The 15,784-nt window shown below is 33.6% G+C and overlaps 1 long non-coding RNA gene across 1 annotated transcript; it reads right to left on the reverse strand.

Annotated features, from left to right (window-relative positions):
* Positions 1-8,040: 8,040 nt before the first annotated feature.
* LOC144548642 (uncharacterized) lies at positions 8,041-8,937 on the reverse strand. Its single transcript, XR_013509406.1, has 3 exons — positions 8,633-8,937; positions 8,359-8,415; positions 8,041-8,182 (listed from the first exon to the last, which is right to left on the reverse strand). It is a non-coding gene; the product is annotated as an uncharacterized LOC144548642 (long non-coding RNA).
* Between the last annotated feature and the right edge of the window lie 6,847 nt (positions 8,938-15,784).

Raw genomic sequence — 15,784 nt, forward strand, 5'->3', positions numbered from 1 at the left:
ACCGAACTAAAATAGCAAACCGAATTAAAACCGAACCATTTAAACCGATTTAAACTTCGGTTTGTTCGGTTGAACCGAACTTTCTCAAAAATCAAAACTCAATACATCTATAATACTCAATTTAAACTTTGGTTTTGATTAATGAACCAATTTAAACTTTGGTTTTGATTAATGAACCAATTTAAACTTTGGTTTTGATTAATGAACCAATTTAAACTTCGGTTTTGATTAATGAACCAATTTAAACTTCGGTTTTGATTAATGAACCAAAATAATACTAGAAGTCTTGACCCTATCAATAAAATCGGTCGGTTCGGTTTAATCGGTTTTGAGAAATCAAAACCGAACCGAACCATTTAAACCGAACTAAGTCACAAAATCAACCGAACCGAACCAATTCAACCGAACAACCGAACCATTTAAACCGAATCTTACCGGTTCGGTTCAAAACCAAATAAACCGAACCATTTGAACACCCCTAATCTCAGGTACATTATATTTGAAGCTATTTAAGTTGAAATTGACCCTGAATTTCTAATCTCAAATCAAACCGAAGTTATAACATCAGTTATTCCTAGTAGAGCTTTGCTACAGGAAAACCGATAATATTAATCGTGAATCGCCATAATTAAGTCAAAATAGTAAAACAAGTAGTAAATTTCTAGTGGTTTGATTGAAATCACCATCTGCAATCCAATTTACATCAGTTCAATTGATCCAATTTTAATTTCCTAAGTCGATTTATCATAAGGAGTTGACCTTGATCTGCTGAAGAAAGAGGACAATGGAGGAGTGCGCCTGAAACCCGCTTGAAAGCTTACAGCTACGATCAATGAGACCGGCAGTATCATCTTCGCAACCAATGGCGATCTTGCCTCTACCGCTGGAGCAACATTGGATCCTTCCAGTGATCTCGGCAAGGATCACCGCCTTCCCACCGGATTTCTCCTCGAAGAACTCGAACTTGCCGCCATTGATACATCTTGCTCTTTCTGATCTGTTTCTCTCCGTCAAGAAGCCTTCGTGTCCAGGTTAGAGAGAGACGGTGGACAAATCAGAGGTGAAGTCGGAGAAGAGATCGAGTGAATACTTGAGTTGTCAACGAACGAGAAAGGGGAAGGAAAAGGAGAACGAAGGGATAAAGAAATGGAGAGGAAGGAGAGAGAAGGTAAATGGAGAAATTAGTTTTGTTAAGTCGTTAGTATGGATAAGGAGTTCGGGGGATGAAACGGGGGATGAAAGCCCGGGGGAAATTATAATTACTCTTTTTTTAATTTAGTTTGATTTAACATAAACGAAGAAAGTACAATTATGCCCGTTATTGTAAGCGACCTTATTGTAGATTTTTTTTTAAAATAGAATTAAATAATAAATAATATAATCATTTAGGATGATGGAGTTTGGAATTTGAAAAATGGAACCAACTGTCACAAAAATTATATTATTATTACTTAATTTCTTATGACTTTTTTTTGGTTACTTTTATTTTTCTACCCACTCATACATTTTAACTTTCTTAGATTTTATTTCTTTATTTTACTGAACTTTCATATCTCCACCGAAAGCATTCAGCACCCCCAATTATTTTATTATTATTTTTCTATATTTTGTCGCTATAAACTTTCTATCTGGAGACTTTGAATGCCATACTAGCTCTGATGAACTATATTTTATTATTTACCTTGAAAATAAAACCACCTTGTGCTTTCAAGGTCACATTGACTTTTGTAAATAATTCCGTCAAGAAAGACCCTGCAATTTGAGGAAGAATTTTTTATAATTAGAAAATATTCAAAAATATGACAAGGAACTAGAAGATTACTCAGAAATTTAGATAAATAGAAAGACCGGTCCAAACTGAAACCCTTGGATCCAGTCCAATGTATGTTTTTATGCGGAGGAGACTTAGAGTGCATCGGTTAACAAAAAAAAAAAAAAATTGGGACCGAAACCCTCGGATCCGATCCAAAGTATATTTATTTATTTTTTGTGCAGGAGACTTGGAGTGCGTCGGTTGACAAAAAAAAAACTTTGGATTGAAACTCTCGAATCTGGCCCGAAGTACTTTTTTTTTTCCAGAGGAGGAGACTTGGAGTGTCGACGTTAACAAAGAAAAAAAAATTGGGTCAGATATGGGGTTTTGGACTGTAGCTGGTATACCTAGGGATGAAAACGGACCGGATATTATCCGACCAAATTCGGATTCCTATTCAAAAATTAGATACGGATACTATCCGAATATCCATGCAGATAGTGGTACAGATATAGTTTTGAATTTTAATTATCCATATCTGAATAGTAGATATGTACTATATAGTTTAAGAGGAGAGTTCAAATGCCTCCATTTTTTGTGCCTCAAAAATGCCTATATTTTTAAAAACTTTTATAACTCAAAATTTAGAACTTAAAAGTCAAATTAAAACCGTTGAATGTGATCTACATCATTTTATCTATACACGTGTAAAAAATTATGACATTTCAACATTGTTTTTATTGTCATCAAGAGTTTGTAAAAACGTACTAATGTGAATAATTTCTAGACGTTGATTTTTCAAATGATTAATTCACAGAAAAAACAAAATCGAAATATGATATTATTCTTTTATTAGTACATATAGAAAATAATATAGATCACATCTAACGGTTTTATTTTGATGTTTATGATTTAAATTTTGATTTATTAATGTTTTTAAAAATGAAGGCATGGTGGAGACACAAAAATGGAGGCATTTGAATCCTCCTCATAGTTTAATACATATTATGAAAATATGTATGTATATATCTACGGATATCAGATATCCGATCCGTATCTGTATGTATCCCTCTAATATCCAATTCGTATCTGTATCCGGAAAAAAAAAAAAACGGATACGGATATAGTTTTACCACTATCCAATACACCGCTAGGTATACCGGTCCTTCTACCTATCTAAATTTTAAAATAATCATTCTAGTTCAGTATCTTATTTTTGAACAATTTCTAATTATAAAAAAGTAGCTTTTGAACGAGGTCAAGAATCAAGCATAATAGGAGATTGTAATATTAAAAAATGGAAAGTACGCGGTTTATTGGGTCCTAAAACATTTTCTAATACAACAGCCTTTATAAAAAAAGTAAAAGGGAATCATTGAAATTAGCTATACATATTAAAGATCGAATTGTGTTACACACTCACTACTAGAATCTGAGTTATTTTCAATTCATGGATATTGGCTCGTATTTCCGAGTTTTTTAAAAATACCCAAATTTATTAATATTTTATTATAAATAACCAGATGTTTGGCAAAATTATATTTTTGCCCAAACCGTAAGGAAATTTTACGGTTTGAATTAAAAATTCAAACCGTGAGATTTCCTTACGGTTTGAAATTTTTTTTTTTTTAGCCCAACTTTGCACCTCTGGTTAACATATCAAAACACCTTCAAAAATCATGAAAATTTACCGACATGCATTCTTGACTTCATAGAATAAGACTGTGAAGTTTCATACAAAATCTCAAAACAGATCGTGAGATATCGACTTTCAAAAATTGCCCGAACTGCTGAAAGAGTGCTTCTGAGCCCAAATTTGCACCTCTGATTAACATATCAAAACACCTTCAAAAATCATGAAAATTTACCGACATGCACTCTTGACTTCATAAAACAAGAATGTGAAGTTTCATACAAAATCTCAAAACAGATCGTGAGATATCGGCTCTCAAAAATTGCCCGAACTGCTGAAAGAGTGCTTCTGAGCCCAAATTTGCACCTCTGATTAACATATCAAAACACCTTCAAAAATCATGAAAATTTACCGACATGCACTCTTGACTTCATAGAACAAGAATGTGAAGTTTCATACAAAATCTCAAAACAGATCGTGAGATATCGGCTCTCAAAAATTGCCCGAACTGCTGAAAGAGTGCTTCTGAGCCCAAATTTGCACCTCTGATTAACATATCAAAACACCTTCAAAAATCATGAAAATTTACCGACATGAATTTTTGACTTCATAGAATAATACTATGAAGTTTCATACAAAATCTCAAAACAGATCGTGAGATATCGGCTCTCACAAATTGCCCGAACTGCTGAAAGAGTAACAGAGGTGTAAGCGACCTTGTTGCAGAATTGTTTTTAAAATATAATTAAATAATATAATAATTTATGATGATGGAGTTTGGATTTTTTTTTTTTTTACTTTTCTTTTTCTACCCACTCATACATTTTAACTTAGATTTTATTTCTTTATTTTACTGAACTTTCATATCTCCACCGAAAGCATTCAGCACCCCCAATTATTTTATTATTATTTTTCTATATTTTGTCGCTATAAACTTTCTATCTGGAGACTTTGAATGCCATACTAGCTCTGATGAACCTTTTTTTTGTACTATATTTTTTTTATTTACCTTGAGAATAAAACCACCTTGTGCTTTCATGATCACATTGACTCTTGTAAATAATTCCGTCAAGAAAGACCCTGCAATTTGAGGAAGATTTTTTTATAATTAGAAAATATTCAAAAATATGACACGGAACTAGAATGATTACTCAAAAATTTAGATAAGTAGAAGGACCGGTATACCGATTCCGGTCCAAACTTTGGATCGAAACCCTCGGATCCAGTCCAATGTATATTTTTATGTGAAGGAGACTTAGAGTACGTCGGTTAACAAAAAAAAAACACTTGGGACTGAAACCCTTGTATCCAGTCCAAAGTATATTTATTTATTTTTTGTGCAGGAGATTTGGAGTGCGTTGGTTGATTAAAAAAAAAAACTTTGGACTGAAACTCTTGTGGTCCAAAGTACTTTTTTTAATTATCTGTGCAAATAGTGGTATGAATATGGTTTTGAATTTTAATTATCCGTATCCGAATAGTAGAGATATATCATATAGTTTAATACATATTATGAAAATATGTATGTATATATCTACGGATATCCGATATCATTTCCGTATGTATCCATCTAATATCCGATTCGTATCCGTATCCGAAAAAAAAAAAAACAGATACGAATATAGTTTTACCACTATCCGATACACCCCTAGGTATACCGGTCCTTCTACCTATCTAAATTTTAAAATAATCATTCTAGTTCCGCATCTTATTTTTCAACAATTTCTAATTATAAAAAAGTAGCTTTTGAACGAGGTCAAGAATCAATAAGCATAATAGGAGACTGTAATATTTTAAAAATGGAAAGTACGCGGTTTATTGGGTCCTAAAACATTTTCTAATACAGCAGCCTTTATAAAAAAGTAAAAGGGAATATATCATTGAAATTAGCTATACATATTAAAGATCGATCGAACCGTGTTACACACTCACTACTAGAATCTGAGTTATTTTCAATTCATGGATATTGGCCCGTATTCTATGTGGGGGTGTTAAACACCGATGAAAATTAATTCTTTTTGCAATGAAACAATTATCAGGATATGGCAATGGTCAAAGCATCTGTGAAGGAAACGGCAAAGGTCGCATATGACAATGAGTTGTCCTTCTGTGTATTCATTGCAGTGTTGTTCTCATTGTAATTGTATTTCTAGTTAACCAATTATAAGTTACTGTGTTATATTTTCATAGGTTTTTCTAAGTTCTAATACTAGTAAGGTAAAATTTACAGTGTGGCGTTGTACAAATCGACTTGTATATTTTTTTAATACAAAATTAAGATCTATCCACTATATTTTATCTATTTTTTGTAGCTCAATTTGATTTTTTACTTCCTCAGAATGTTGTGTCAGGCTATACTTGCTGGTATTATTGACACCAACTTCATTTAGTTTTTTGTTATCTTAGATAGCCTTAATTGTATTTTCAAGAAATCAAGGACTAAGATTTAATCGTCCTTTGTTATATTTAATCTGTACGAACATGTACTAAGTATGAAAGTACACAATTTTCATTTTGTGTTCACATAACTATTGTATTTCTTGCAGTTAATGGCCTGTCATAAAAATAGATCAATAATATCTGAGTTTAGAGAAAGCACATAGAAAAATAGAGGTGATGTGTGTGCGCGCATCTACATCATAAAAATATATACAAGATAAATTGACAAAAAGAATGTTTATTATATTATTTAATTAAATCAACTACATATTGTTGACGATGGATACCGCTACCTAATTATTCTACTTTAAATGAAATTATTACAATTTCGAACAAATCCCATTCCCCAATTTAATATGTTAGTATAATTAGGCTCGCTGATCTTGTATACTTTTTATTATCATTGTTGTTAAACGTTATCAGTGTGTATAATATTTAAATTAATAAATATAAACACTTATATATATTTTAAATTATTTCAATTACATACATATAAGAAATTATAGATTTTTAAATTATTTCAATTGCTAAAATTTTGATTTGTTGATTTTAGTAGCTCTTGATACATATTGAAAAAAATGACTGTAATTTTTTGTAGATCCATATTAATTATATGATGTATAATTATCTTATTAATTATTTTAATTTTTTTTAAGTATGAGATTCAGTTTTATTGACACGAATTTGATATCATGATTTCTCCTTTTAAATTGGAAAAAAAAAGTTACTATTTTTGCATGCTATCCTTTCATGTTTTACATTGTTTTTGTATAGTATTTCTTGCTAAATATTTGTCATCATTAAAATAAGATGGTTATAACTTCTAAAATTATTAAAAAAAAAACCCACAAATTGTCGAAAAGAAGTTGGTCGTGATAAGCTGTCACTACTAGATTTCTGACTTTTTCCAAGGGTCCGAAAAGGGCTTGTACCAACGGAATTCGGTTGGAAAAAGCCCAAAAAAGGTCATTTCCAATGGTTACTGTTGGAAATACTACCGTCGCAACAAGTCTCCTTGGAAATAGCCAAAAAAATGTTCATTTCCAAGGGCTACTCTTGGAAATAGTTTTAATAGGCTTTTTCCAACGAAAGGCCCTTGGAAAAAGGACACTTGGAAATAGTTTGACACCTGACCCACGTCAGTATTATTTCCAAGAGCATCGTGTGGGGCCCACATGATTATTTCCATGGACATCGAACCTGGGACCCACTGAGTATTTCCAATGATAGTTAAGGTGGTGCCCACTTGATTATTTCCAAGGGCGTTGAACCTGGGACCCACTGAGTATTTCCAATGATAGTTAAGGTGGGGCCCACTTGATTATTTCCAAGGGCGTTGAACCTGGGACCCACTGAGTATTTCCAAGGGTGTCGAACCTGGGACCCACAAGGGTGTGTAGGTGGGTCCTACCAGAGTATTTCCAAGGATACTAAATGTGAGACCCACTTGATTTCTTCTATACACTAATATTTCCATGGGAAGATTATTTTCATTATTCTATGGATATACCATGGAAATGCAAGCCTAAATATCATTATATCAGTACACCCTCATTCTACAATCCTCCCTGTACCAACCCGGTACTGTTACATATTCCCCACTTTCCAATAAACCAGATAAAAACCAACACATTTATATATATATATATATATATATCAATCAAAAGCAATTAATTCACATTAACATAATATAGTCATCATACATTGTACCAAAATATGTACAAAATACATTACAAAAACATAACTATATTGAAATTGAAAATTAAACCAACACATGAGCAAATGTTGCTTTATACTGTGATAGAATTTCCATTAGTGCTCTAAGATGGAATTTCCATTAGTGCTTTATACTGTGATGGAAAATTAAACCAACTATATTGAAGTTTTTTGTAACCGCATCAAATTCATGCGTGACCTCTTCACCTGCTCCATCAAAACAGGCACTAATCATAATATTTTACAAAATTGTCTACTAGCCATTGAGAGATGCATAGTATACTTAATTTTATAAAATTATCTAGTAACCATTGAGAGATGCATAGAATACTTAGTTGAAGGATATAACCTGAAAGTATAAGGGCAATGCACAATTTCATGTATATCCTTGAAAAATCCAAATTCAAATGGTTAAAGAAGATTTACCTCCGAGAGATGGTAAAAGCTATAAATCTTCTTTGGTCTCATGTATGTTCTATATCTGATTGGAACAAGCAATAACTTACATCTACATTCAACTTGGTAAAATGATAACAAGAAATGAGATCATTACCTCCGACAAGTAATCCTTTTCAGATGGTCTCGTCTCTTTCAGATGGCATTTCCTTATGCTATTATAAGATACTGCCATGTAGTGAAATCTAGTACAACCAATATTTACAAGTTAATCTTGAGAGTATTATTGCAACTACTTGTTATTATTTTCATATACCCACCAAGCATATATATATATTTCGAATAATATCAATTAATTTTCACATTGTGCTGGCAGTACACATGTTAAGATATAGCAAATATTTTTGACAAAATTACTTACATGTCCATGACAATTGCATTGTTGGATCCAGGATAGTTCCAATCCACATCCCAATACCTAATATGTGCATTTAAAATGACCATTAGCATCATCACATTTCAGCATGAATTTCAACTTCATCAAGAGCACCATAGTACAGTTTTAACCTTTAATTGTCCTCCACCCCCACTTTAAAAATGAAGGTCAAGCCTCTTTACAACAAGCAACTCATAGAACAAAATAGCACCAAAATTTTCACTGTTTAAAAATAAAAAAATAATAACAAGGACCTTACTGTAAAATTGAGAGAAGAGGACATTAAGGCATAATGCTGATCTCAGTTGAGTCATGGAGGTCACTGATGTCCTATGATTCTTCCTACAGAAATATCATTTAAATGTACATAATTGTTGTTTTAAAATTAAAAAGAAAAAAATAATAAATGTAAGGACCTGTGTGAAAGAAAACACATCACTGTTGACTCGAGAGGCGTATAAATTTATTCTAAGTTCATAGTTGTTTCTTATAGCCACTGGATATGGACATCATTCAATTAAAAAGACTTATTTTTAAAAATAAACTAGTTACAAGAATATAGGTGCAAAGCTAATTTGTTAATATTGTTACAATAAGTAGAACCACAAGGGAAATGACTATGACTGCTTTTATGCTCTGCATTTGTTACAATAAGTAGACCACAAGCTGATTTGTTAATATTGTTTCTTACTGCCTTCTCTTTTTTGCTTTGGATCCCACCTGCTTATTTCATAAATAATACACATAAGTGAATTCTACTATACTATGTTCATACGCACTTCCAGTATCACACTAGTCACTTGATAGAATAAAAGTATGTACCACACCGGTAAGGTCCTATGTCTGTTTTACCACACCGTGAATTTTACATTCTTAAAATTTTCTGTGGGTAAAAATGAAAAATTGTCTAATTTCAAAAAGTCAGCAAGAAGTAATAACTAATACATTTGCATCTATGCTACCGGATTGAGTATGAAACTGATCATACTAAGTTCATGTCAATACACACTACAGAAGCAACATGTACTATGGGTCAGTTTGTAGTGTCCTTGATGCTCAATTTGATAATTTTATCACAAAAATGTATGCACAACTTACCCAAAGACCTTCATACAGCCTGTGTGCATGTTTTCCTTAATTTTTTCAATATTTTTAACAATTTATTTCATCACTTTTCAGTTTGTGAGGTGCAGTTTATATCATTCTGACATGTTGTTTTGTATTTTTTGTGTAGAACAAACCATAGATCCAAATTGGATGTTTTTTGTGTCTAAAATTTCAGGAAGTCATGATCTGCACCCACAATTAATTTCAACTCATGTATTGCCTAGAACTATGCCAAACTTAAGTTTTTCTCAATATCAGTTTTTGTTTTGTACCAGTTTTTTTATTTCCTGACAACCAGTTTTGTATAATTTTCACAGGACAAACTACAACTCCAAATTGAGTGTTCTTGGTGCCAAAATTCTCAGGATATTAAGATCTTTTACCATGATTTATTTCACATTTTTATGGTTTTTCTAAATGAGTTGAATTTGGGGTTTTGTACACGGAAGTACTGCACCAGCAGCACTATTGTACCAGTTTTTGCATTTCATGAGAAAAAAACTTTTGAGAATTCATTATAAATGGTAGTACCTATAGTGTCATGTGTTTTATTTGGTTTAGAACAAAAGCATGTTTAGCAAATATATCATCTCTTTAATTGTTTATAATTTCTCTTATGATCAAATGCTAAAAAAACCATCAAGTGCTCAACTCTTTTATAATTTGACAAATTTTGTATGCATAGGAGCAGCATGTGAATTATTGTTGCTTTATAATACCTCCATTTATTTGTGCCTTTTCAATCATATGTTTTAGTTATCACAATTATAACTTGCTTGCTGTTGTGAATTGTTTATTTAAACAATTCAAAGGGAGATATAAAATATACAAATATGTTTCTAGCTCCAGAAACTAAACATTTCCAAGGGCTAACTCTTGGAAATAGTATGACCAACTATAAAATAATATAAACTGAATCAATAAAACATTTTCATGAGCATTTTCTCAAGTATTTCCATAAACATTCGCTATAAAATAATATAAACAGACTAAGTAAATATTTTCAAGGGCTAACTCTTGGAAATAGTATGACCAACTATAAAATAATATAAACTGAATCAATAAAACATTTTCAAGGTCATTTTCTGAAGTATTTCCATGAACATTCACAATAAAATAATATAAACAGACTAACCAAAACATTTTCAAGGGCTAACGCTTGGAAATAGTATGACCAACTATAAAATAATATAAACTGAATCAATAAAACATTTTCAATGGTATTTTCTGAAGTATTTCCATGAGCATTCATAATAAAATAATATAAACAGACTAAGTAAAACATTTCCAAGGGCTCAGCCGTTGGAAATAATATGTCCAGCCATAAAATAATATAAATTTTATCAAAAAAACATTTCCATGAGCATTTTCCCTAGTATTTCCATGAGCCTTCAATATAATATAATATTTGGTCTGTTTTGGTGGATCGCGGGTCATGCCAAACTTTTTTCAAGGGTGTAAATTGTTACACTTAGGGGCACCTTTAATTGCTCAAAAACTGAAATTAAATTGCAATTGAAAGTAAAGATATAAGTTTAGAGAAATTTGACACACGGGGTGATAACGGAGTTCGGCAAAACAAAGGCCTACGTCTCCGGGGCTTCGCAACCTTGTGAGGTGCGCCTTCCTATTACCCAATACGAAAGGATTACAACTTGTGAACCGTTGAGCCCTTACACACCAAGCGGGAAGTCAAACGGCCAACTCAAAGAGATGAGAACAAGGTCTCGATTGTCTAGGAACACAAGAGAAACACTCAATAGATCACTCTAACATAATCTATATCAAGATTAGTGAAGTAGGTTTAAGGTTGCTTGAGGGATTTTGAAGTTTTAGGCTCTTACAACAATGGAGTATGCTAAGCTCTCAGAAAATCACTTTTGAATTAATTAGGGTCGGCTGAGATGATTCTGAAAGTGATCCCTTCAGTCTATTTATAGTGGCAGCTCAAAAATGAGCTGTTTGACATAAAACGTTACCAACGTTTTGTTCAAATGCGATTTAGGGTTTTAATTCTCTGACAGCTTAGTAAAACGTTACCAACGTTTTATAAAACGTTACAACGTTTTAACCTGTAAAAACTTGATCAAAATAGAAGTTATTTGAAGCTTAAATATTCCTGAAACGTTACAACGTTTTATAAACGTTACAATGTTTTATAAACGTTACAATGTTTTATAAACGTTACAACGTTTCATGTTGGTACAGTTCAGCTGTTCTTCAGCAGTTCTAAAGCTATTAATCGTTACAACGTTTGTATAACGTTATAACTTGATTCTTCTTTTGATCAGTTTGTTGCTTCTGATTATTATAAAACGTTACCAACGTTTTGAAAACGTTCATAACGTTTTATCCCAATTTAATCAACCTCACACATACTTTACCAAGCTTTTGATTTTACAATTTGTATTCTTGATAAAAGTCTTCGTGATTTCTTCAGTCCAAGCTTATTATATCGCAGTTCTTACTCTTCTTGAACCTATACGAACAACAATCTCCCCCTTTTGGCGATTTGCAAAGACATACAATGTGAGTAAGTGCATAAATCGAGAATTTTCAAAAATTAGTTAATCCAATTTTGATTTTGCATTTCAATCCATTTGTACCAATTTCTCCCCCTTTTGGAAATCGACGAAAGGGTGAAAAATTAGCACTAATTTAAAGTGCTCCCCCTTAAATTATGCACTCCCCCTTAATTTAGTAATATAGCAACAATAATTTACAAATAAAAATAAAGTTGAGGGCATAACTTTAACATGCAAGACAATTCAATTTCAATTCACCATATCAACTTATATATATCAATATGCATAAACCATGCATATAAGATATTTCGATTCATGCAATCCAAGCAATTTAATAAGACTTGTCAAGGCGCCAAGATATCAAATTTTGCAATTTTGCAAAATAGCCCCTTACAAGTTAGGAATTCATACACAATATTTAAGATATCTATGTCTCATACATATCCACACCAAATTTCCAATAACACAATTCAATCAAGTCATGCAATTCAATCAAATTAAACTAGTTGAAATTCACCAATTTAACAATTCAAAACAAATTTAAACCATTTCAAAACAACCATTCAATTAACACAACTAAATTAAAAACAATTCAAACAATTAAAATTAAACATGCAATCAACAAACAATTCATGCAGTTAACACACAATTTAAATTAGCAAGTTTTTAATTTTGAAACTAGTGCGGTCTACTCGTCATTCATGGGGTCGTTTGGTGCATCGGCCACTTCTTCTTGACCTTCAATTGGGATGTCCTCTTCTTCATCATCCAGATCTTCTTCCTCAACCAGATGCTCACGTGCTCGTGCCGGGCTTCCCGAGGGACCATATTGCTTGATAAAGCGATTGGAGAGACTGGATTGTGCTTCATCAAGCGTATTGAGAGCTCGAGCATGTGCCTGCAGTTGTTGTCTTATCTTCATTTGCCCCTTTTCAAGCTTGTCGAACCTCCTTTGCGTGGCTTGATGATTCCGTTGAATCTCAAGGCTTTGAGCATGCATTTGTTGACAAAGCCACAACATTTGCGCTTCTTGACCTTGTGGAGGGACAAACGCACCCACTTGTGGCACAAATTGAGGTTGAGGTTGAGCCGGTGCCACTTCTTCTTCCGGATCCCAATATTGATTGGGTAGGGCCTCTTGATGGTTTATCCATTGGTTGATGGCTCTTGCATCGGGTTCATAGCGCCTCAGACCCGATTCTGAATGACCATAGACCCACCCGATTCTTGTCAAGTGGTCAACCAAATTGGTCGGGAAGGATACTTCTGCATCTTCAGGTAATTGGATACCGTTGAGGCGGATGATTTTGTGAATGAGATGGGCATAAGGCAGAGAGTGGTTCGTGGTTGAAAATGCACCATTAATCTGACGAAGAAAGAAGTAGGGTATGTTGATCCTTTTTCCATCCATTTGAATGAGATGACGAAGAAAGTACATGGGTCCCCACTCAAAATTGGTTTTGATTGTGGCTTTGGGCATGAGGATGTTGTTGATGAAGAGAAAAAGCAACCGATGTAGAGACGGAAGGTGAGAAACATAGATTGAAGACCCGGATATGTAGTTTCGGTCAAACCATTTCTTATAATCATTTGAGGTTCCATCGGCATAAAGAGGCCAACTCCTCAAGGGGTAGGTTTCCTCCCCGTCATTCTCAACCCCAAGCCATTGAGCCACATTATTCAGAGAAAGCACGATTTCTTTCCCGCCAACCCAAGAGGTGATCATGAAGGGTTCATCACTAGTTTTGATGTTTGCATAGAACGTGCGGGTAAGAAGTTGAGTGTAGGGTTCAAAACAAGTCACAATAGGTTCCCAACCCCAATGATTCACATAATTAATTACCTTGTCATCCTCGGGTTGGGAGAAGGTGACTACGGATTTGTCAAACCGGTAGCATTCGGTTATTTTCCTATTCATGAAAGAACTCACATAGTTCTCATAGGCAACAATATCCCGGAATAGGTATCTATTTGACCGGTGAATGGTCCAATTTGGTTCTAGATTCCCCCCACTTCCTTGACCACCCTCCGAGTCCACACGTCTTTTCTTACTACCCTTAGCCACCGCATCTTTCTTTGGAGCCATTAGATTAGGTTTAGAGAGAAAGTTTACCGATTGAGAAGTGAAGCGCTAAACCGAGAAGAGGAGAACCCTAGAAGTGCAGTGGTGAAGCCGGATCGTCAATCCAACGGTCGGATCGCCTAGGGTTTTGGCTAGGGTTTTGGAGAGAGAGAGATAGAGAGAGAAATGAGATTTGGAGAGGAGAATAGAGTAGAGAGAAGAGAGGAGAAGAGAAATCAAGAAGAATTTCTTGATTTGGTGAAGTAAATGGCTGAAATGGGTAGAGATAGAGAGAGAGACGGAGTAGAGGAAGAAGAAGAAGAAATGAGGAAAGATGAGAAAAATGAGAGGAAGGGACGGGTCTGGAGGTATTATAAGCATTTTTCGCTATAAAACGTTACCAACGTTTATAAATCGTTACCAACGTTTGTTAAAAATACATTGTTTTTACCTAAAACGTTATGACGTTTTTGTAACGTTTTTCCAACGTTTTTGTGAAGCTTTCGGACTTTTGAAGTCTCACAAACCGTTACCAACGTTTGGAAAGCGTTACAACGTTTTCATTTGTAATTTTTGCAATTTTGGTCCCTTGTCAGGTAACCGTTGTAACGCTTTACAAACGTTACCAACGTTTTGAATGAAACTTTTACAATTTTAGCCCTTGTCAGACAAACGTTGCAACGTTTCTAACAACGTTGTGACGTTTGTCAAACGTTGGAACGTTTTTGAAACGTTTGTGTAACGTTTTGGTGCACTTCTCGGACTTTTGAAGTTTCATAAAACGTTACCAACGTTTTCCAAAACGTTACAACGTTTATGGTGTAGTTTATCTCAGAATTTTGGCTAAGTATTAGAAGTAAAAAATTTACAATGGTTTCAGAAACGTTATGTAACATTTTTATGGTGCCTTCGGACTTTTGAAGTTTCACAAAACGTCACCAACGTTTTCAAAAACGTTATAACGTTTTATTTCTGTAGAACACTCTTTAAATGAACTATTTTGATTGCAAATGATTATTTTGAAATAAGTTATGAATATGTTTATTCTCTAAGTTCAAGCATGCCTAATTTAAATCTCAATTCATTGTGTTGTTGAGTATTTAGGGGTTTTGTGAATATATTGGCAATTTGTTCTTTGGTGTCGATATGTATGAGTTCAATTTCACTTTTTTTTATATGATCCCTAATAAAATGATGCCTTATCTCTATGTGCTTGGTTCTAGAATGAAGGACCGGATTTTTGGATATCATAATGGCACTAGTATTGTCACACATAATTGGTACGTTGCGGAAGCAAATTTCATAATCATTTAGGGATTGAATCATCCAAAGAATTTGTGTGCAACAACTACCGGCCGCTACATACTCGGCTTCCGTTGTGGAAAGGGCAACCGAGGTTTGTTTGCGACTTGACCAAGATACAAGTGAACCACTAAGAAATTGGCATGTACCACTTGTGCTTTTTCTATCCATACGGTCTCCGGCAAAATCGGCATCGGCATATCCTATCAAGTCTAAATCCGATTGTTTGCCATACCATAATCCCAAATTTAAACTACCCTTGACATATTTAAGAATTTTTTTAACGGCTTTCAAGTGCAATTCTTTGGGATTTGCTTGATACCTAGCACATAGACATACCGCAAACATTATATCGGGTCTACTAGCAGTTAAATAGAGTAGGCTACCTATCATGGCTCGGTATTGAGTGATGTCC

This window comes from Carex rostrata, chromosome 2 (genome assembly GCF_964058835.1).
Source record: "Carex rostrata chromosome 2, lpCarRost1.2, whole genome shotgun sequence".
Taxonomy (NCBI): domain Eukaryota; kingdom Viridiplantae; phylum Streptophyta; class Magnoliopsida; order Poales; family Cyperaceae; genus Carex; species Carex rostrata.